The sequence below is a fragment of the Heterodontus francisci genome, chromosome 35, assembly GCF_036365525.1.
Source record: "Heterodontus francisci isolate sHetFra1 chromosome 35, sHetFra1.hap1, whole genome shotgun sequence".
In the NCBI taxonomy this organism is placed as follows: Eukaryota; Metazoa; Chordata; class Chondrichthyes; order Heterodontiformes; family Heterodontidae; genus Heterodontus; species Heterodontus francisci.
The window spans coordinates 27,233,191-27,256,613 of record NC_090405.1 but is presented as its reverse complement, the minus strand read 5'-3'; the positions used below and the strand labels follow the sequence as shown (position 1 = coordinate 27,256,613).

At 44.5% G+C, this 23,423-nt stretch overlaps 1 long non-coding RNA gene and 2 other non-coding genes across 3 annotated transcripts in view; all 3 read left to right on the top strand.

Moving 5' to 3' along the window:
- Positions 1-267: 267 nt before the first annotated feature.
- Positions 268-356, top strand: trnar-ucg (transfer RNA arginine (anticodon UCG)). Its single transcript is given in 2 exon segments — positions 268-304; positions 321-356. It is a non-coding gene; the product is annotated as a tRNA-Arg (tRNA).
- Positions 357-10,754: 10,398 nt separating this feature from the next.
- Positions 10,755-23,423, top strand: part of LOC137350462 (uncharacterized) — a 44,587-nt gene continuing 31,918 nt past the window's right edge. Inside the window, exon 1 of the long non-coding RNA XR_010969431.1 lies at positions 10,755-10,836. This is a non-coding gene — a long non-coding RNA (uncharacterized lncRNA). The remainder of the gene's footprint in view (positions 10,837-23,423) is intronic.
- Positions 10,968-11,039, top strand: trnam-cau (transfer RNA methionine (anticodon CAU)). Its single transcript has one exon. It is a non-coding gene; the product is annotated as a tRNA-Met (tRNA).

The following is a 23,423-nucleotide window of genomic DNA, read 5'->3' as shown; positions in this document are numbered from 1 at the left end:
GTTGACAAAAATTGGCAAAATAAAGCTGTTCATAAAATAGCGCCAGCAATTTGAGTCGGTAAAAGCAAAATTGTGTTTTAAAAGTTTATTTAAACCGCTACGGGAAAATAGATTTTTATGTACTTTTCCAGTCGATCACTTCTTTTCCAAAGTGAAATTGGCGGCTTTCACAAATTCAAATATTCTGCCAGGTTGACAGGTTCAACCAATGATTTTTTGTATTTTGTGCTTCGAGGTTCTCTGATTGAATCATTCCTGTGAGTTAATGGCCGTGTGGCCTAATGGATAAGGCGTCTGACTTCGGTATATTCGATGATGTTATTAGAAGATTGCAGGTTCGAGTCCTGCCACAGTCATTTTGACCCAAAGGGATTATGCAGGGCTTTGGGGATCAAGTCGGGGACTGAACAGATTGGAAACCCGACATGGACTTGATGGGGCGAATGGCCTCCTCATGTTCTGTCACTGACTTTATGAGAAGAGGGTGACCAATCAGAAGTGGGCTGGGGTTACAGCGGGCTCAAACTGCAGGAATTCCAGGTCCCTGAATGACTGAGCTGAAACTGATCAGTTTCACTGCAGGAAACACCGTCTCGGGGGAAATAACATCACAAATAATTCCATTTGACTAATTATTCAATTATAAAACAATGGGCAGATGTGAAGGTGTGATGTTACTTTTCACTGTGAGGGGAGAATCCACCATCTGGGTAAATCAGCAACTTTATAACATCGTCTGTACGTTTAGAAAAGAAACGATGAAAACTCTCCCCATAACCCTGGTGCGGTGGAAAGGCTCAATTCAGAGATTGGACTATAACGAGAGCACAACATAAATCATTAACTGATATTTCCGGCATAAAACACACCCCAGCTCCCGTTCCCATGTCACTGCTGTCCCTATGAGGCGGTGGGTGACTCTGAAAAGAGACTTTGTTTTGTGTTTCTGCAGGAAAACCACAAAGATCCTCCCAGGCAGTGAAACTCATCTTCCCAGAATCTCCATACCAGATTGAAACAGAAAACACAAAGACAGTGAGAAAGTTCCAGAGAGTTACTGAGCATTAAAACCAATGAAATAAACCAATTCTAGAGAGATGTTGGTGCAGCTTTTTCAGAGAGATTGTGGGTGGCTCTTAAAAGAGCCGTTGTGTTTCGAGTGTTTTCACTACACGGTGGAGTTTTACTTGGAGTTGATGTACTTGGTCACTCACTTTGTCCCTTCTCACATTCCGAGCGCTTTGTTGGGTGGAAATGTTTCTTCAGGCAGTTTCAACAGCTCAGAGCCGACATTGAGTCAGAAACCAGAAATGGGAGTACGGGACACAGACAAGGAATTGAGGCTGAACCTTTCTAAATCTCACTGGTTATTGGCCTCAGCTAGAGCATTGTGTCTAATTCCATGCTCCACACTTTAGCAGGAATGGCAAGGCCTTAGAGAGGGTGCAGAGGAGATTTACTAGAATGTATCAGAGATGCAGGAATTCAGCTAATGTGGAAAGAATAGGGGTCTGGGGTGTGTGAAGCTGGGGTCCTTCTTCTTAGAGCAGAGATGTTAATGGGGCAGTTAATAGTTGTGTTCAACATTGTGAAGAGTTTTTATAAGAAGAAAGAAGTTTGACTACAATTAGGCAGAGCCTTGGTGAGATCACACCTGGAGCACTGTGTACAGTTTTGGTTCCCCTTATCTAAGGAAGGATATACTTGCCTTAAAGGAAGTGTATCAAAGTGTCACTCGATTGCTTCCTGGGATGAGGGGATTGTCCTATGAGAAGAGATTGAGTAGACGAGGCCGATATTCCTCAGAATTTAGAAGAGTGAGAGGTAATCTTACTGGCACCTAAAAATCTTAAGGGATTTAACAGGGTAAATGCTGGGAGGATGTTTCCTCTGGCTGGGGAATCTAGAACTAGGAATCACAGTCTCAGTATAAATGGCTCCATCATTTAGGACTGAGAAGAGGAGAATTTTTTTTCACTCAAAGTATTGTGAATCTTTGGAATTCTCTACGCGCAGTGGTTAGCACCGCAGCCTCACAGCTCCAGTGACCTCGGTTCCGTCCAGGGTATTGCCTGTGCGGAGTTTGCAAGTTTTCTCTGTGACCGCGTGGGTTTCCGCCGGGTGCTCCAGTTTCCTCCCACAGCCAAAGACTTGCAGGTTGATAGGTAAATTGACCATTGTAAATTGCCCCTAGTGGAGATAGGTCGTAGGAGAATGGTGGGAATGTGGTAGGGAATATGGGATGAATGGAGGATTAGTATAAATGGGTGGTTGTTGGTCGGCACAGACTCGGTGGGCCGAAGGGCCTTTTTCAGTGCTGTATCTCTCTGTGACTCTAGAGATGTGGATGCTCAATCATTGGGTATATCCAAGAGAGAGATCGATAGGTTTTTGGATACGAAGGGAATCAAGGGATCTGTGCTCATGTGGTAAGATGGAGTTGATGTAGGAGATCAGCTGTGATCTTATTGAATGGCAGAGCTATTTCGATGGGCCGAATGGCCTACTCCTATTTTTTATGTAAAGTTCCATTCTCTCAGGGAATATTTAATTTTCAAAAAGAGAAATACTGCACACACTGGAAACCTGAATAATAACAGAAGATTCTGGAAACACTCAGCAGTTCCAGCAGTATCTGTGGAGAGAGGAAGGTAGGAGCAATGTTTCAGGTCTATAGAAGGGTCACAGAACTGGACCACTAACCCGAGCTTCTCTTCTCCACAGTTGTTTCCGGACTGGCTGAGTGTTTTCAGTATTTTAGACTTTTTCTTTCTGTATTTCATCCATTTCCCATTTGTCGATTTGCTGTGAAACTTTCAGCGTTGTGCTCAATTCTTTGTGTCGTTGTGTTTTCTTTATTTGAAGTAATGTAAATAGTATCCTGAAATGAATTTGCCAAATGGTTGGGCAAATTGTTACAACCAGTTTTTGAGCAAGTTCTCCACATACACGGTGAAGGATTCCTTCACATTTGTGAAGACCATACAGGACTTGCATATCGATAGCAATGCCGTGTCCATGTGTTCATTTGACATTGCTAGCCTATTCACCAATGTACCACTTCAGGAAGCCATAGATATTTGCACTGCAGTGCTATATCATGGTGATCTAGACCCGTCACCATTGTGTGAATCCGTATTCATTGAACTTATGAACTCGGCAACTTGCACAGTTGAGTTCAGTTTTATTGACACCATGTATCGCTGGTGTTGCCATGGGATCCCCTCTAGGCCCAGCTCTCACAAACATCTTTGTTGGATTCCATGACAAGCCTGTTTTTAAGGGAATGACACCTAACCGCCTACCTCTTGACTATTTCCAATATGTAGATGATACGTTTGCTATATTTGAATCCGCAGCTGCATGAAATAATTTCCTTGCACGTCTTCATGGGCTCCATCCTACACTCAAATTCACCTTTGGAATGGAGCAGTCAAATGAGTTCCCTTTCCTTGATGTACTAGTTGAGAAATCTGCTAAGTGGTTTTCTACAACGGTCTACCGCAAACCTACCTTCACTGGTCAATACACGCGTTGGGATTCTTACAGTTCCACGCGCTATAAGATTGGTCTTATCGACAACCTCATAAATAGGGCTGAGCCATTTGCTCACCATGCAAGCTTGATGCTGAAATAGGGCGAATCAAAGACATCCTGCATTACAATGGCTACACTGATCAGATCATTTCTCACTGTATATCACACAAACTTATAAACGGGCTGAAGGCCGTCGTTTTGAGCCCTGAAAAGTGACCAGTCTCCCTCAAATTACCCTGGAAGGGTAATATATCCCCAGTATTTGAGTAACAGGTGAAGCGAGCTGTTTCCTGCTGTTACTATGCAGGAGCAACAAGTGTGGTGTTCACCACTAACAGGATGCTGCTGTCAAGCAAAAGAGACGTCCTGCCTATCACACAAATAAGTAACGTGGTATATGAATTTTAATACCAGTGTGATGCTAGGTTTCTAGACCGTACATCCCAAAACTGGCGGATTGTATCAAATAACATGTCCCTTCCGCTGTTCGCAATGGGCCCTACCCAACCAACCCGTGCTTGCAAAACTCAAAACACAGTATCCAACATGAGATGTGATTCCACAATCGGACAACATTTGCTAAATAATTCTCAGTGTGCTAAGAATTACGTTGACAACCGATTTAAGACTGTCAGTAGGGCTCGCAGTGTGGTGCATTGGTGTGTACTGTAAACTACATGTATTAATACACAGGGCCCTGTTCTTTGCAGACAGAAAGAACATGCACACATGTTGTGCCAGTTTCAGCTGAACAAAATAAGTGACAGCCATTCACTGGCTCATTCCACAGGGCAATGCCTTGACCAATCAGAGTCAAGCTGCCTGGTTTAAATTACAAACAAAGCTGGGCAGTTATCTGTCAGTTACCATAAACTGGTGCATTCTGAATGGCAATGCCTCTACCAATCAGAGTTCACTTGCCAACCAATCAGCACTCTCTTCTCATACAGAAGAAAGTTGTTGTTTTCCCTTAAATTGGTATTCTTGCGGATTGCCCTGCTGAGTGCAAGACGAAAACAACTGGCTACCAAAGTTTGGACAACATGTCACTATTTTCACGAAATGATTACTTTTATTTTCAATATAAAAATATAAAGCAATATGAGTGTAACATTTACAGACAAATTCTATTACCTCACATTGCCTGATTCTTTCACACTGACAGACTGTGTGAACTACTGTCCCGATTTTGCAGTTCTCACTTCCAGTTAGCAAATGTCAGCAATCTGTGATACAGTGCAGTTTACAGACCAGACCGTCAATCACAACATGCAATAATTGTTCAGCTTATGTTGGACTGGTGGGATTTAGAAATACTAGGAATTGAGATGAGCTGTTATTGTATTTAATTATTTGTTTCATGGGATGTGGACGTCGCCAGCCAGGCCAGCATTTATAGTCCATCCCTAATTGCCCATGAGAAGGTGGTGGTGAGCTTCCTTCTTGAACCACTGCAGTCCATGTGGGGTAGGTACACCCACAGTGCTATTAGGAAGGGAGTTCCAGGATTTTTACCCAGCGACAGTGAAGGAATGGCGATATAGTTCCAAGCCAGGATGATGTGTAGCTTGGAGGAGAACTTTCAGGTGGTGGTGTTCCCATGCATCTGCTGCCCTTGTCCTTCTAGGCAGCAGAGGATGCAGGTTTGGAAGGTGCTGCCTGAGTAGCCTTGGTGCATTGTTGCAGTGCATCTTGTAGATGGTACACACTGCTGCCACTGTACGTCAGTGGTGGAGGGAGTGAATGTTGTGGACGGGGTGCCAATCAAGCATGTTGCTTTGTCCTGGATGGTGTCGAGCTTCTTGAATGTTGTTGGAGCTGCACCCATCCAGGCAAGTGGATAGCATTCCATCACACTCCAGACTTGTGCCTTGTAAATGGTGGACAGGCTTGGGGAGTCAGGAGGTGAGTTACTCACCGCATGCTTCCTACCCTCTGACCAGCTCATGTAGTCACACTATTTATAAGGCTACTCCAGTTCAGTTTCTGGTCAATGGGAACCCCCAGGAAGTTGATAGTGGGGGATTCAGCGATCGTAATGCCGTTGAATGTCAATGGGAGATCGTTAGATTCTCTCTTGTTCGAGATGGTCATTGCCTGGCACTTGTGTGGCGCAAATGTTACTTGCCACTTATCAGCCCAAGCCTGGATATTGTCCAGGTCTTGCTGCATTTCTACATGGACCTCTTCAGTATCTGAGGAGTCGCGAATGGTGCTAAATTTTGCAATCATCAGTGAACATCCCCACTTCTGACCTTATGATTGAAGGAAGGTCACTGATGAAGGAGTGAAGAAGGTTGGGCCGAGGATACTACCCTGAGGAACTCCAGCAGTAATGTCCTGGAGCTGAGATGATTGACCTCCAACAATCACAACCATTTTCCTTTGTGCTCGGTACGATTCCAACCAGTGGAGAGTTTTCCTCTTGATTCCCATTGACTCCAGTTTTGCTCTGGCTCCTTGATGCCATACTCAGTCAACTGCTACCTTGATGTCAAGGGCAGACACTCTCACCTCACCTCTTGAGTTCAGCTCTTTTGTCCTTGTTCGAACCAAGGCTGTAATGAGGTCAGGAGCTGAATGGCCCTGGCGGAACCCAACTGAGCGTCACTGATCAGGTTATTGCAAAGCAAGTGCCCCGTCGATGACATCTTCCATCACTATACTGATGATTGAGAGTAGACTGATGAGGCAGTAATTGGCTGGGTTGGAATTGTCCTGCTTTTTGTGTACAGGACATACCTGGGCAATTTTCCACATTGCCGGGTAGATGCCAGTATTGTACCTGTACTGGAACAGCTTGGCTAGGGGCGCGGCAAGTTCTGGAGCACAGGTCTTCAGTACTATTGCTGGAATATTGTCAGGGCCCGTAGCCTTTGCTGTATCCAGAGCCTTCAGTCGTTTCTTGATATCACGTTGAGTGAATCGAATTAGCTGAAGACTGGCATCTGTGATGCTGGGGACTTGAGAAGGAGGCCGAGATGGATCATCAACCCGGCACTTCTGGTTGAAGATTGTCGCAAATTCTCCATCCTTGTCTTTTGCACTGATGTGCTGGGCTCCCCCATCATTGAGGTTGGGGATATTTGTGGAGCCACCTCCTCCTGTTGGTTGTTTAATTGTCCACCACCATTCATCATTGGATGTGTCAGGGTGTAGATCTGATCCGTTGGTTGTGGGATCACTTAGCCCTGTCTATTACATGCTGCTTCTGCTGTTTGGCATGAAAGTAGTCCTGGGCTGTAGCTTCATCAGGCTGACGCCTCATTTCAAGGTATGCCTGGTGCTGCTCCTGGCATGCCCTCCTGCACTCTTCATTGAATTAGGGTTGATCCCCAGCTTGTTGGTAATGTTAGAGTGGGGGAATATGCCGGGCCATGAGGTTATAGAATATGGTTGACTGCAATTCTGCTGCTGCTAATGGTCCACAGCACCTCATGGATGCCCAGTTATACATTGCTAGTTCTGTTCAAAATCTATCCCATTTAGCACAGTGGTAGTGGCACACAACACGAAAGAGGGTATCCTCAATGTGAAGACGGGACATCATCTCCACAAGGACTGTGCAGTGGTCACTCCTACCAATACTGTCATGGACTGATGCATCTGCGGCAGGCAGATTGGTGAGGATGAGGTCAAGTATGTATTTCCCTCTTGTTAGTTCCCTCACCACCTACTGCAGACCCAATCGAGCAGCTGTGTCCATTGGGACTTGGCCAGCATGGTCAGTAGCGGTGCTACCGAGCCACTCATGGTGATGGACATTGAAATCCCCCAGCCAGACTACATTCTGTGCCCTTGCCACCCTCAGTGCTCCCTCCAAGTGGTGTTCATCAGTCTCTCGCTGTCTCTTGCTGGTTTGCTCAGTACCTTTCTCTGTCTGTTCATTTCTGAGTCCTGATAATATCTTCCTGGTTTTCTGTGTGTCTTTCTCTGCCTGCCTCATTGTCAGTGCTGTTACTCCGTGTCCTTGTGTCATTGCGCAGTGAGGGTGAGTCCGTCAGCACGTGTGTTGCTGAGTCCGGGATTCTTGAGAAATCCGACTGCAATCCTATTTTTATAAAAACATTGGGGAAATAACACGAACAGTTCACTTTCAAAACATCAAGTATTTACCCATAATAACAAGATGCTTCCGAAGGCACTCGATTGTAATCAGCTTCTTCCTTCTCGTGAACACATCAATCAGTAACAAATCACTTTTGCTCACACGAACACAAGCTGCAAACACGGACCAGCCGAGTCTCTCCCACTTTGTCAACCCCTTCCTGCAGAGCCTCCTTTCCACCACCAGATGGTGATGTTGGCCACAATAAAACCAGGACAAATGGTCACAGTGAGGAGACGGTCAGTAACAGAAAATAAAACAATAACAGGGAAAACCTTTACACAACAACAGGGTACATCTTTACACAACAGAAAACATATTTACACACCACGAAATACCTTTAGACAACAGGGAGAATACAATCATACAAATGCCTTGTTTCTCCATCTCAGTCTCGTTGTCTCTCTCTCTGTCCCTCACTTTTGCTTCCTCACAGTCTATTCTTCGTTTTCTATGTGTTTTTCTCTCTGTCCCGTTGTCGATGGTGTTACTCAGCGTCCTTGTAACATTGTGTAGCCAGGCTGAGCCTCCCAACACCTGTGTTGCTGTAATAAAAACAGAAAATGCTGGAAATGCTCAGTAGGTCTGGCAGCATCTGTGCAGAGAGAAACAGTTAACAGTTCATGTCTGTTTCGTTAGTTCACATTAACTTTGTTCTCTCTCCACAGATGCTGCCAGACCTGCTGACTATTTCAAGCATTTTCTGTTTATGTTTCAGATTTCCAGCATCCGCAGTATTTTGCTTTTGTACGTGTGTTGCTATGTCTGGGACTGTTTGAGTGCAATGCTATTGCTTTATAAACAGCGTTGAAACAAACATTTATCTCGCTAACACACAGCACTAATACACAGCTGGATATAAACAGCAGCCTGCAGCAGAGGGCGCAGTGGAAGTTTATTAACACAAATAATTCACCAACATTATATTTACTGCTATCCACAATCACACCACGCTTCATCTTAACACGTTTTACTCTTTATTTACATCAACTTCTTCCTTCCAGTAAACACTTCAATTTGGAACACAGCTTCCAAATCACCTTTATTCACAAACCCGAACACACATCAGCCCAGACTTTCCCCTTTCTGTCAACCCATTCCTGCATCACTGCCTCTCCACCAACAGTTGTTGCGAGCATCATGCAATCATAGAATGGCTGCAGCACAGAAGGAGGCCATTCGGCCTGTCGAACCCGTGCTGGCTCTCTGTTAGAGCAACTCACCTCATTTCACTCCCCAGTCAGTTCAATTTTGGAGGTGGGAAAACTTCTCGAAAGAATAATTTGGGACAAAATTAATAGTCCCATGGACAAATGTGGGTTAATTCAAGAAAGCCAGCATGGATTTCTTAACGGAAAATCATGTTTAACTGTCCTGCTGTAGTTTTTTGATGAGGTAACAGAGAGGGTTGATGAGGGCAATGCTGTTGATGTGGTGTACATGGACTTTCAAAAGGTCTGGCAGCATCTGAAAGGTCACTGACCTGAAACGTTAACTTTGCTTCTCTCTGGACAGATGTTGCCTGACCTGCTGAGTATTTCCAGCATTTCTTGTTTTCATTATGGCACAGAGTTCCCTTTTCAAACTTACAGAATTAACCACAATAATGTACTCTGAGATTCAAGTTAAATATCATCCCAATATTTACACACATTATGAGTTTATAAGTTTCAGTATTAATTCCCATTAGTGCATCCTGACATATACATTAGATATAACATAACATAAGAACAGAAGAAATAGGAGCAGGAGTAGGCCATTCGGCCCCTCAAGCCTGCCTCGCCATTCAGTAAGATCATGGCTGATCTGCCCCAGACCTCAACTCCTCTTTCATGCCAGCTCTTCATAGCCCTCAACTCTACAATATTTCAAAAATCTATTTACATCCTCTTTAAATACTTTCAGTGATTTAGCCTCCAATACTGTCTGGGGTAGAGAATTCCAGACATTCACTATCCTCTGAGAGAAGAAATTCCTTTGCATCTCAGTTTAAATGAGTGTCCCCTTATTCTGTAACTATGTCGCCTAGTTTGAGATTCCCCCACTAGTGGAAACATTTTCTCAACATCTACCCTGTTAATAAAAACAAGAAATGCTGGAAATACTCAGCAGGTCTGGCAGCATCTGTGAAGAGAGAAGCAGAGTTAATGTTTCAGGTCAGAGACCCTTCTTCACCCTGTTAAGCCCCCTCAGAATCTTGTAAGTTTCAAAAAGATCACCCCTCATTCTTCTAAACACGAATGAATAACCTGTTTAGCCGTTCTTGATAAGTCAACCCCTTCATCCCAAGAATCAGCTGAGTGAATCTCTTTTGAACTCCTCCAATGCCAGTACATCCTTTCTGAAGTCTAAATCTCAAGTGCGATATCAGATTGAGAGAATCTGAAAGATAGTATAACCTGAGATACAAACTGAGAATTCAGTTTAAAACTCCCCCGGATTGTGAAACTAAAAGATACAATAGCAATTTAATTTGTATAGACTGTGCGTTGGATCACATTCCAGCCCTCATCCAGTATCAGACTGGAAGATACTGTAGCAATTCCATTAGTGCAGACTCAGCTCTACATTACAGAGCAGGGAACATATTTAAACAACCGGGAACACTTTTACACAAGACGGATCATATTTACACAACTGAGAAGATCTTTACCCAACAGGGAACCATTTTACACAATAACAGAGAACATCTTTACACAACAGCGAATATAGTTACACAACAGAGAACATATTACACAGCAGGAAATATCTTTAAAAGAACACAGGGAACATCTTTACACAACAGAGAACACAATTACATAAATCATCAGTCTTTCGCTGTCTCTTGCTGGTTTGCTCAGTACCTTTCTCTGTCTGTTCCTTTCTGGGTCCTGATAATATCTTCCTGGTTTTCTGTGTCTTTCTCTGTCTGTTCCTTTCTGAGTCCTGATAATCTCTTCCTGGTTTTCTGTGTGTCTTTCTCTGTCTGTTCCTTTTCTGGGTCCTGATAATCTCTTCCTGGTTTTCTGTGTGTCTTTCTCTGTCTGTTCCTTTCTGGGTCCTTATAATCTCTTCCTGGTTTTCTGTGTGTCTTTCTCTGTCTGTTCCTTTCTGGGTCCTGATAATATCTTCCTGGTTTTCTGTGTGTCTTTCTCTGCCTGCCTCATTGTCGGTGCTGTTACTCTGTGTCCTTGTGTCATTGTGCAGTGAGGGTGAGTCCGTCAGCACGTGTGTTGCTGAGTCCGGGATTCTTGAGAAATCCGACCGCAATCCTATTTTTATAAAAACATTGGGGAAATGAACATATTTCACTAACGGGCAGCTAAAATTTAAACCAGCAGTTAGCAGAGTGGCGCAGCGGAAGCGTGCTGGGCCCATAACCCAGAGGTCGATGGATCGAAACCATTCTCTGCTATTTATGTTTGGTAGGAACACAAACCGTTCACTTTCAAAATATCAAGTGTTTCCCCATCATAACAAGATGTGCTCGATTGCAATCAGCTTTTTCCTTCTAGTGAACACATCAATCAGCAACAAATCACTTTTGCTCACACGAACACAAGCTGCAAACACGGACCAGCCGAGTCTCTCCCACTTTGTCAACCCCTTCCTGCAGAGTCTCCTCTCCACCACCAGATGGTGATGTTGGCCACAAGAAAACCAGGACAAATGGTCGCAGTGAGGAGACGGTCAGGAACAGAAAATACAACAAGAACAGGGAAAACCTTTACACAACAACAGGGTACATCTTTACACAACAGAAAACATATTTACACAACAGGAAATACCGTTACACAACAGGGAGAACACAATCATACAAATGCCTTGTTTCTCCATCTCAGTTTCGTTGTCTGTCTCTCTCTCTCCGTTCCTCACTTTTGCTTCCTCACAGTCTATTAGTTTCCTGTGTGTTTTTCTCTCTGTCCCGTTGTCGATGGTGTCACTCAGCGTCCTTGTAACATTGTGTAGCCAGGCTGAGCCTCCCAACACCTGTGTTATAGAACATAGAACAGTACAGCACAGTACAGGCCCTTCGGACCACGATGTTGTGCCGAACCTTTAATCTACTCGAAGATCAAAACTACCTACATACCCTTCATTCTACTATCATCCATGTACCTATCTAAGAGATGCTTAAATGTCCCTAATGTATCTGCTTCTACTACCACCACTGGCAGTGCATTCCACGCACCCACCACTCTCTGTGTAAAGAACCTACCTCTGACATCTCCCCGAAACCTTCCTCCATCACCTTAAAATTATGCCCCCTGGTGATAGCTCTTTCCACCCTGGGAAAAAGTCTCTGGCTATCCACTCTATCTATTCCTCTCATCATCTTGTACCCCTCTATCAAGTCACCTCTCATCCTTCTTCGTTCCAATGAGAAAAGCCCCAGCTCCCTCAATCTTTCTTCGTAAGACATGCCCTCCAGTCCAGGCAGCATCCTGGTAAATCTCCTCTGCACCCTCTCTAAAGCTACCTCATCCTTCCTATAATGAGACGACCAGAACTGAACACAATATTGCAAGTGTGGTCTAACCAGGGCTTTATAGAGCTGCAGCATAACCTCGCGGCTCTTAAACTCAATCCCCCTGTTAATGAAAGCCAACACACCATACGCCTTCTTAACAACCCTATCAACTTGGGTGGCAACTTTGAGCGATCTATGGACATGGGCCCCAAGATCCCTCTGTTCCTCCACATGACCAAGAATCCTGTCTTTTCGCCTGTATTCTGCATTCAAATTCGACCTTCCAAAATGAATCACTTCACACTTTTCCAGGTTGAACTCCATCTGCCACTTCTCAGCCCAGCTCTGCATCCTGTCAATGTCCTGTTGCAACCTACAACAGCCTTCCACACTATCCACAACTCCAGCAACCTTCGTGTCATCGGCAAACTTGCTAACCCAGACTTCCACTTCCTCATCCAAGTCATTTATAAAAATCACAAAGAGCAGAGGTCCCAGAACAGATCCCTGCGGAACACCACTGGTCACCGAGCTCCAGGCTGAATACTTTCCATCTACTACCACCCTCTGTCTTCTATGGGCCAGCCAATTCTGTATCCAGACAGCCAACTTTCCCTGTATCCCATGCCTCCTTACTTTCTGAATGAGCCTACCATGGGGAACCTTATCAAACTCCTTGCTGAAATCCATATACACCACATCCACTGCTCTTCCTTCATCAATGTGTTTTGTCACATCTTCAAAGAATTCAATAAGCCTTGTGCGGCATGACCTGCCCCTCACAAAGCCATGCTGACTGTCTCTAATCAAACTCTGCTTTTCCAACTAATCATAAATCCTGTCTCTCAGAATCCTCTCCAATAATTTGCCCACTACCTACGTAAGACTGACTGGTCTGTAATTCCCAGGGTTATCCCTATTCCCTTTCTTGAACAAGGGAATAACATTTGCCACCCTCCAATCATCTGGTACTACTCCAGTGGACAGTGAGGACGCAAAGATCATCGCCAAAGGCGCGGCAATCTCTTCCCTCGCTTCCCGTAATATCCTTGGGTATATCCCGTCTGGCCCCAGGGACTTATCTGTCCTCATGTCTTTCAAAATTTCCAGCACATCCTCCCTCTTAACATCAACCTGTTTGAGCATATCAGCCTGTTTCACACTGTCCTCACAAACGACCAGGTCCCTCTCACTCGTGAATACTGAAGCAAAGTATTCATTTAGGACCCCCCTACCTCCTCCGACTCCAGGCACAAGTTCCCTCCACTATCCCTGATCGGCCCTACCCTCACTCTGGCCATCCTCTTGTTCCTCACATAAGTGTAGAACGCATTGGGATTTTCCTTAATCCTACCCGCCAAGACTTTTTCATGTCCCCTTCTAGCTCTCCTAAGTCCATTCTTCAGTTCCTTCCTGGCTACCTTGTAACCCTCTAGAGTCCTGTCTGATCCTTGCTTCCTCAACCTTAAGTAAGCTTCCTTCTTCCTCTTGACTAGCTGTTCCACATTTCTTGTCATCCAAGGTTCCTTCACTCTACCATCCCTTCCTTGCCTCATCGGGACAAACCTATCCAGCAGTCGCAGCAAGTGCTCCCTAAACAACCTCCACATTTCTGTCGTGCATTTCCCTGAGAACATCTGTTCCTAATTTATGCACCCCAGTTCCTGCCTAATAGCATTGTAATTCCCCCTCCCCCAATTAAATATTTTCCCATCCCGTCCGCTCCTGTCCCTCTCCATGACGATAGTAAAGGTCAGGGAGTTGTGATCACTATCACCGAAATGCTCTCCCACCGAGAGATCTGCCACCTGGCCTGGTTCGTTGCCAAGCATCAAATCCAACATCGCCTCCCCTCTAGTCGGCTTATCTACATATTGAGTCAGGAAACCTTCCTGGACACACCTGACAAAAACTGCTCCATCCAAACTATTTGCACTAAGGAGGTTCCAATCAATATTCGGGAAGTTGAAGTCACCCATGACAACAACCCTGTTACTTCTGCACCTTTCCAAAATCTGCCTCCCAATCTGTTCCTCCGTGTCTCTGTTGCTATTGGGGGGTCTATTGAAAACTCCCAATAAAGTGACTGCTCCTTTCCTGTTTCTGACTTCCACCCATAATGACTCAGTAGACAAACCCTCCTCGATGACCTCCCTTTCTGCAGCTGTGATACTATCCCTGATTAACAATGTCACTCCCCCACTTCTTTTACCTCCCTCCCTATTCCTTTTGAAACATCTAAACCCGGGAACATCCAACATCCATTCCTGCCCCTGTGATCTCCAAGTGTCCGTAATGGTCACAACATCGTAGCTCGAAGTACTGATCCATGCTCTAAGTTCATCACCCTTATTCCTGACACTTCTTGCATTAAAATAGACACACTTCAACCCATCATACTGGCTGAAACTTTGCCCTGTCAACTGTCTAACCTTCCTCACAGACTCTCTGCACTCGGTATCTGCCTGTTCAACAGCTACCCCATCCACTGATCCATAGCTCCGGTTCCCATCCCCCTGCCAAACTAGTTTAAACCCTCCCGAAGAGCTCTAGCAAACCTCCCGCCCAGGATATTGGTGCCCCTCCAGTTCAGATGCAACCCGTCCTTCTTGTACAGGTCCCACCTTCCCCAGAAGGTATCCCAATGATCCACATAACTGAAGCCCTCCCTCCTACACCAGCTCTGTAGCCACGTGTTCAGCTGCACTCGCTCTCTGTTTCTAGCCTCACTAGCACGTGGCACCGGTATCAATCCTGAGATTACTACTCTGCTCGTCCTGCCTTTTAGCTTCCAACCTAACTCCTATATTCGCTTTTCAGGTCCTCATCCCTTTTCCCAGCTATGTAATTGGTACCGATATGTACCACGACTTCTGGCTGCTCCCCCTCCCCCTTAAGAATCCTGTAGACTCGATCTGAGACATCCCTGACCCTGGCACCCAGGAGGCAACATACCATCTGGGAGTCTCATTCGCGACCACAGAATCTCCTGTCTGTTCCTCTAACCATTGAATCTCCTATCACTATCGCTCTCCTATTCTCCACCCTTCCCTTCTGAGCCGCAGAGCCAGGCTCAGTGCCAGAGACCTGGCCGCTGTGGCTTTCCCCTGGTAGGTCCCCCCCCACAACCGTATCCAAAACGGTATACTTATTATTGAGGGGAACGGCCACAGGGGATCCCTGCACTGTGTGCCTATTCCCTTTCCCTCCCCTGACGGTCACCCAGCTACCTTTATCCTGTGACTGAGGTGTCAGTACTTCCCTATAACTGCTCCCTATCATCCCCTCTGCCTCCCGCATGATCCGAAGTTCATCCAGCTCCAGCTCCGGTTCCCTAACGCGGTCTGTGAGGAGCTGGAGTTGGGTGCACTTCTCACAGGTGAAGTCAGCAGGGACACAAGTGGTGACCCTTACCTCCCACATCCTGCAAGAGGAGCATGCAACTGCCCTAGCTTCCATCCCCTCTGCTCTAAATTGACAACAGAGAATAAAAAAATATAAAGTAAAACCTTACCTTACCAAACCCTCCACACAAGAGTCCTTTTTTTTGGTTGGAGGAGGAAGATGGGTGGGAGACACTACACGTGTAGTGTTTCGGGTTTAGCCACTGCCCGAATATATAAGTTCACTTACCCAGCAGTCCCCGTGTCCGCGTCCGCCGAATCGCCAGGTAAGTACTTTATAGTGAAACGTACCTTCCCAGCTGCCCCCTGGCTCGCACTATCACTGCTACTGCTGATCAAAGGTGTTGCTGTAATAAAAACAGAAAATGCTGGAAATGCTCAGTAGGTCTGGCAGCATCTGTGCAGAGAGAAACAGTTAACAGTTCAGATCTGTTTCCTCAGCTCACATTAACTTTGTTTCTCTCTCCACAGATGCTGCCAGACCTGCCGACTATTTCAAGCATTTTCTGTTTATGTTTCAGATTTCCAGCATCCGCAGTATTTTGCTTTTGTACGTGTGTTGCTATGTCTGGGACTGTTTGAGTGCAATGCTATTGCTTTATAAACAGCGTTGAAACAAACATTTATCTAGTTAACACACAGCACTAATACACAGCTGGATATAAACAGCAGCCTGCAGCAGAGGGTGCAGTGGAAGTTTATTAACACAAATAATTCACCAGCACAATATTTACTGCTATCCACATTCACACCACGCTTCATCTTAACACGTTTTACTCTTTATTTACATCAACTTCTTCCTTCCAGTAAACACTTCAATTTGGAACACAGCTTCCAAATCACCTTTATTCACAAACCCGAACACAAGCTGCAAATGCTGCAAACACACACCAGCCCAGACTTTTCCCTTTCTGTCAACCCATTCCTGCATCACTGCCTCTCCACCAACAGTTGCTGCTAGAATCATACAATCATAGAATGGCTAAAGCACAGAAGGAGGCCATTCGGCCTGACGAACCCATGCTGGCTCTCTGCTGAAGCAACTCACCTCGTCTCACTCCCCAGTCAGTTCAATTTCGGTGGTGGGAAAACTTCTCGAAAGAATAATTCGGGACAAAATTAATAGTCCCATGGACAAATGTGGGTTAATTCAGGAAAGACAGCATGGATTTCTTAAGGGAAATTCATGTTTAACTGTCCTGCTGGAGTTTTTTGATGAGGTAACAGAGAGGGATGATGAGGGCAATGCTGTTGATGTGGTCTACATGGACTTTCTAAAGGTCTGGCAGCATCTGAATGGTCACTGACCTGAAACATTAACTCTGTTTCTCTCTCCACAGATGCAGCCAGACCTGCTGAGTATTTCCAGCACTTTTTAGTTATATTTCAGCTTTCTAGCATCTGCAGTATTTTGCTTTTATTGACTTTCAAAAGGAGTTTGATACAGTGCAACACAACAGACTTGTGAGCAAAATTATAACTCATGGAATAAAAGGGACTGTAGTAACATGGATATGGAATTGGCTGAGTGACAGGAAACAAAGAGTAGTGAGCAATGGATGTTCTTCGGGCTAGAGGAAGGTTTGTAGTGGAGTTCCCCAGAAGTCAGTGTTGGGACCCTTGCCTTTCCTGATATATATTAATGACCTAGACCTTGGTGTACAGGGCAGAATTTCAAAGTTTATGGATGATACGAAAATTGGAAGCATTGTGAACTGTAAGGATGATAGTGTAGAACTTCAAAAGGACATAGACAAGTTGGTGGAATGGGAGGACAGATGACAGGTGAAGTTCAATGCAGAGAAATGTGAATTGATTCATTTTGGTAGGAAGAACATGGAGTGACAATATAGAATAAAGGGTACAATTCTAAAGGGGGTGCAGGAGCAGTGGGACCTGGGGGTATAAGTCATTGGTTGAGAGAGTGGTTAATAAAGCATACAGTATCCTCGGCTTTAGTGATAGAGGCATAGAATACAAGAACAAGGAGGTCATGTTGAACTTGTATAAGACACTAGCCTCAGCTGAAGTACTGAGTCCAGTTCTGGGTGCCACACTTTAGGAAAGATGTGAAGGCATTGCAGAGATTATGGAAAAGATTCATGAGAATGGTTCCAGGGATGAGGAACTTCAGTTATGAAGATAGATTGGAGAAGTTAGGACTGTTTTCCTTGGAGAAAAGAAGGCTAAGAGGAGATTTCATAGTGGTATTCAAAATGATGAGGGGTGTGGACAGAGTGGATAGGGAGAAACTGTTCCCACTTGTGAAAGGATCGAGAACGGGAGGGCACAGATTTAAAGTTTGTTGTTCATTAAGTGTCTTCTATTCTGGGAAAAATAGAGCATATGATTGACTGTATCAGTAAGTGGGAAAATTTAAAATTTTTGTTGTGACCTGTGGAGAAGTGGGATGAGACTAAATAGTAACCACCTCAGATTTCAATTGCAACAGCACTTGTGATCTGACTCTGTAGCTTAGTTGGTTAAAGCACCTGTCTTGTGAACAGGAAATTCTGTGTTCAATTCCCAGCGGAGCCTTATTTCATATTTGCAATATGCTTGAGAAGTTTGGGTGTTAACATTTATGTCTGTGTCTTGTGAACTTTAACTTAGAATTCAAATTACATGATGAATTTCATTCACAGGAGAAAACAGCCTTTGTGAAGGATGTGAGTTTGGAATGGCTGTTCCTCCTTGTCCAGAAATTCAGTGCTGATATTTCAAAGGCAACCTCTTTGATACAAATTTGTTCACAGTTGCATTCAACCTGGAAAAAAAGCTCGACCTTAATCTCACTGAAGGAAAGTGTGACCGTGTTGTATGTTTCAAAGTGTGTGTGTCATTATGTGTTGCTTGTAACTGAGACTGAGACACGACGCAAGTGGGAGGGTTGATCTGAGGTTTGGAATATTTCTCAGTCAGGAACAAGAAAAATCAAAGGAACCAAATAAGAAAACCTATGTCTCATGTGGTTACCGAGAAACGGTGAGGAGATATTAAACTTTGTTCTATTCAAAACAGCTGTGTGAACTTTGACCTTTCCTGCCTTTTCTCAACAGTATTTGAAGTGTCTCGGTAACAATGTTCAGTGTTGAGGAGAGTGGGGTCTGGGTGAGCAGATGCTGAGTGTGACAGGGTCAGGACTGGATGCAGGAAGTTCTCTGACAGTCTCTCTCTCTTGCCGATGGGTTTGAGTTGATTTTCAACTGGGAGCAGCTGGTTTTTCGATAAATGAAGGAAGTTCCCTCCAACCATTTTTTTCTGACAGTGTAGGATAAGGATGTGAAGGGTTAATGCTGAAAACAGTGGGATCAACCCCTCCCACTGTCAGAGTAATGATGAAACAGTCACATGAGATGAGGTTTGGGAGAAGAGAGAGCAGCACCAAGGATGCTAGTTTCGGAGGCTTGATGAGTGTGTATATAGTATTGTGTAAATTAGAAAAGAGGTCTTAGTTCTTTCAGCAGGAAATGTGTCCAGAAAATATTGATAAAGTCACAATTTTATAATTCAGGAGTCGGAACACAGATATTAATTCCAAGTGACAGTTCTGGGTTCATTTAACAAAAGTAGAGAATAATATTACTCACTGCTTGAAATCCCCCAGTGAGGAGACAGTTAAACAGGTGATCTGTTGAGGCATCCTTCAATCCAAGGGTTCGACAGCATTTAATCTCCCTTTTTGGTGAAATTCTCTGTTATTTGAAACTTTTTTATCCAGCTTTGATGGGTGAGTGAAAAAACTGAAAAAAGTGAACAGTTCCATCCTTTCTTTTCTTTCTTCTTCCCTTCTTTCCATCAGGTTCTCTTTTCTGTCCCAGATCAATATAATGATGAGAATCCCAATTTAATCTGCTGTTTCTGGTGTTTTATCCATTCCAATTAAAATTCAACATTCCAATCAAATCTATTTGTTATTCCACAGTGTCTCTCCATGTGTTTTATTCTGTTCTATTTGCTCACATTCTGTTTGATGATCAATGTTACATCTCACTCTCTTTTCTGGTGAAGATCAGAAGCAGTGATATCTTTTTGCACCACCCATCAAGTCGGCCTGAGGCTGTGCCTCGCCGATCATGTGGAGTTAGGAACATAAGAACAGGAGTCGACCATTCAGCCCATCGAGCCTGCCCCGTCATTCAATATGATCATGGCTGATCGTCCACTTCAATGTCCTTTTCCCCACACTTTCCTCATATTCCCTTCTGTCATTTGTATTTAGAAATCTGTCAATCTCTGCTTTAAACATACTCAATGACTGAGCTTCCACAGCCCTCTGGGGTAGAGAATTCCAAAGATTCACAACCCTCTGAGGAACAGCATTTCTCCTCATCTCTGTCCTAAGCGGCTACTCCCTTATTTTGAAATTCCTTCCCTTGGTTCTTGACTCCCCAATCAGGGGAAACATCTTAGCTGCATCTACCCTGACTGTCATTTAAGTATTTTGTAGGTTTCAATGAGATCACCTCCCATTCTTCGAAACTCTAGAGAATACTGCCCCAGTTTCTCCAACCTTTCTTCATAGAACAGTCCCACCATCCCTGGAACAAGTCTGATGAACCTTCGTTGAACTCCCTCTGTGGCAATAATATCCTTCCTAAGGTAAGGAGACCAAAACTGCATTCCAAGTGCGGTCTAACCAAGTTTCTATACAATTGAAGCAAGAATTCACGACTCTCGTACTCAAATCCTCTTGTGATAAAGGCTAACATACTATTAGCTTTCCTAATTGCTTGCTGCACCTGCATGTTAGCTGTCAGTGACTTATTGACATGGACACCCAGGTCACCCTTATATTCTATACCTCAGCTAATAAAGGAAAGGATTCCACATACCTGCTGAACCACCTTATTGACCTGTCCTGCTACCTTCAGGGATCTGTGGACATTCGCTCCAACGTCCCTCACTTCCTCTACACCGTTCAGTGTTCTCCCATTAATTGTGTATTCCTTTGCCTTTTTTGACCTCCCAAATGCATCACCTCACCCTTGTCCAATTTGAATTCCATTTACCACTACTCTGCCCACCTGACCAGTCTATTGATATCTTCCTGCAGTGTACAGCTATCCTCCTCGCTATCAGCAACACGGACAATTTTCATGTCATCTGCAATCGTCTTGATTGTGCCCTCTACATTCATGTCCAAATCATTAATATATACCACAAAAAGCAGGGAACCTAGTTCTGAGCCCTGTGGAACACCACTTGAAACAGACCTCGAGTTGCACAAACATCCGTACCCAATTCCTTTTTGCTTCCTGCCACTGAGTCTATTTTATGTCCAGCTTGCTACATTCCCCTGGATCCCATGTGCTTTTATTTTTTTTAACCAGTTTGCCATGTGGGACCTTGTCAAAAGCCTTGCTAAAATCCATGTAGACCACATCAACTGCACTATCCTCATTGTTACTTCTTCAAAAAATTCAATCAAGATAGTCAGACAGGAGCTTCCCTGAACAAATCCATGCTGATGATACTTGATTAATCTGAGCCTTTCTAAGTGACAGTTTATCCTGTCTCTCAGAATTAATTCCAATAATTCACCCACTATTGAGGTTAGGCTGACTGGTCTTTAATTATTCGGTCTTGCTTCCTTTTTCAACAATGGTGCAATGTTAGCAATAAAAACAAAATGTACTGCAAATACACAGCAGATCTGGCAGCATCTGTGGAGAGAGAAGCAAAGTTAACATTTCAGGTCAGTGACTTTTCATCAGAACAGATATGTTAACTTTGCTTCTCTCTCCACAGATGCTGCCAGACCTGCTGTGTATTTCCAGCACTAATAGTTTTTATTTCAGATTTCCAGCATCTGCAGAATTTTGCTTTTATTGCAGAGACCTCCAATCCTCTGACATCACACCTGTATCCAGTGAGGGATTGGAAACTGATGGTCAGACCTCCCACTATTTCCTCACTGGCTTCTTTTAACATGCTGGGGTACATTTCATCCGGCCCTGATGATTTATCCACTTTCAAGGATGCTCATCCCATTTATACTTCTTCTCCCCCTCAGTTTATCATGTCCAATGCTTCACACTCCTTCTCCTTAATTATAATGTCTGCATCACCCCCTCATTTGTGAAGACAGTAAAGTATTCATTAACAAACATACCAACATCTTCAACCCTGACACATAGGTTACTTTTTAGTTCTTTGATGGGCCTTACTTTATCCTCTGTTGCCTCTTACTCCCATGTATTGAAGAAATATCTTTGAATTCGTTTTGATTTTGCTTGTCAAAATTCTTTCATGCTCTGTGTTTTTCACCACTGCTCCCAAATGCCTGTAGTCATGTCAAAGCACAACTTGTCAGAAGTGGGATTTAAACCCACCCCTCCAGAGAGCGTTGTGATCTGAATGCACCATTTCAGACTGCTTGACCATCCTGTCTACCCCATGTGGATGCTTAATGCTGAGGTAGTTATCCATTCTTTGTGAAAGTATTTGTGAGATTGTGGAAATGTCTGGAAGAGGAAAGACCAGCGGAAAAGCCCGGTCCAAGGCCAAGTCTCGCTCCTCCCAGGCTGGACTGCAGTTCCCGGTGGGCCGTGTTCACAGGCTCCTGAGAAAGGGTAACTATGCTGAGCGTGTGGGTGCCGGAGCCCAGGTCTATCTGGCTGCTGTGCTCGAGTATCTGACCGCTGAAATCCTAGAGCTGGCCGGTAACGCGGCCCGGGACAACAAGAAGACCCGCATCATCCCCAGACACCTGCAGCTGGCCGTCCGCAACGACGAGGAGCTCAACAAGCTGCTGGGAGGAGTGATCATCGCACAGGGCGGGGTGCTGCCTAATATCTAGGCCGTGCTGCTGCCCAAGAAAACCAGCGCTCAGAGCTTCCAGAAAAAGGAAAGCGGCCAAAATGTCATCTAATAACCCAAAGGCTCTTTTCAGAGCCACCCACAGTCTCTGTGAAAGGGCTGATTACTGTCTAATTCCAGCATGTCAGTAACAGGACAGAATAGGATCTATTTAAAATGTTCAAGCAACTATTTCAGTGGCTTCTCACTGTCCCCCTGATCCCTGTGTGAAGGGAATTACCAATAGTCTAATTTATTCCTTTCCACACCAAGTTTGAGTTATTGGTCCCTTAAGGATTGCTGAATGGAGTCTTTTACCGTTACAGATAAGAAGTGGGAAAAAAATGACAGGTTAAAATTGTGCGTAAAATAGCGCCAGGAATTTGTGGCGAAAATAGCGGAATAAACAAAGGTTTTTAAAGGTTGGTGGAAAATATTTTACGAACAACTTTAAATAGATTTTCCAGTAATCGCTTCGTTCCGACACTGAAGTTGGCGCCTTTTGCGAATTCAAACTTTCTGCCAGGTCGACAATTTAAACCAATGTAATAAAAACAAGAAATGCTGGAACCACTCAGCAGGTCTGGCAGCATCTGTGGAACGAGAAGCAGAGTTAACGTTTTGGATCCGGAACTGTTCGCACCCACACTGTTTGGGATCATCTTTTCCCTGCTGCTCTCATATGCATTCAAGTCTTCAGAAGAAGGAGTTTTCCTCCACACATGATCAGGTGGCAGGTTGATCAACCTTGCCTGTCTAAGAGCGAAGACCAAAGTACGGAAAGTCCTCATCAGGGAACTCCTCTTTGCTGACAATGCTGCATTAACATCTCACACTGAAGAGTGTCTGCAGAGTCTCATCGACAGGTTTGCGACTGCCTGCAACGAATGTGGCCTAACCATCAGCCTCAAGAAAACGAACATCATGGGACAGGACGTCAGAAATGCTCCATCCATCAATATCAGCAACCACACTCTGGAAGTGGTTCAAGAGTTCACCTACCTAGGCTCAACTATCACCAGTAACCTGTCTCTCGATGCAGAAATCAACAAGCGCATGGGAAAGACTTCCACTGCTATGTCCAGACTGGCCAAGTGAGTGTGGGAAAATGGCACACTGACAC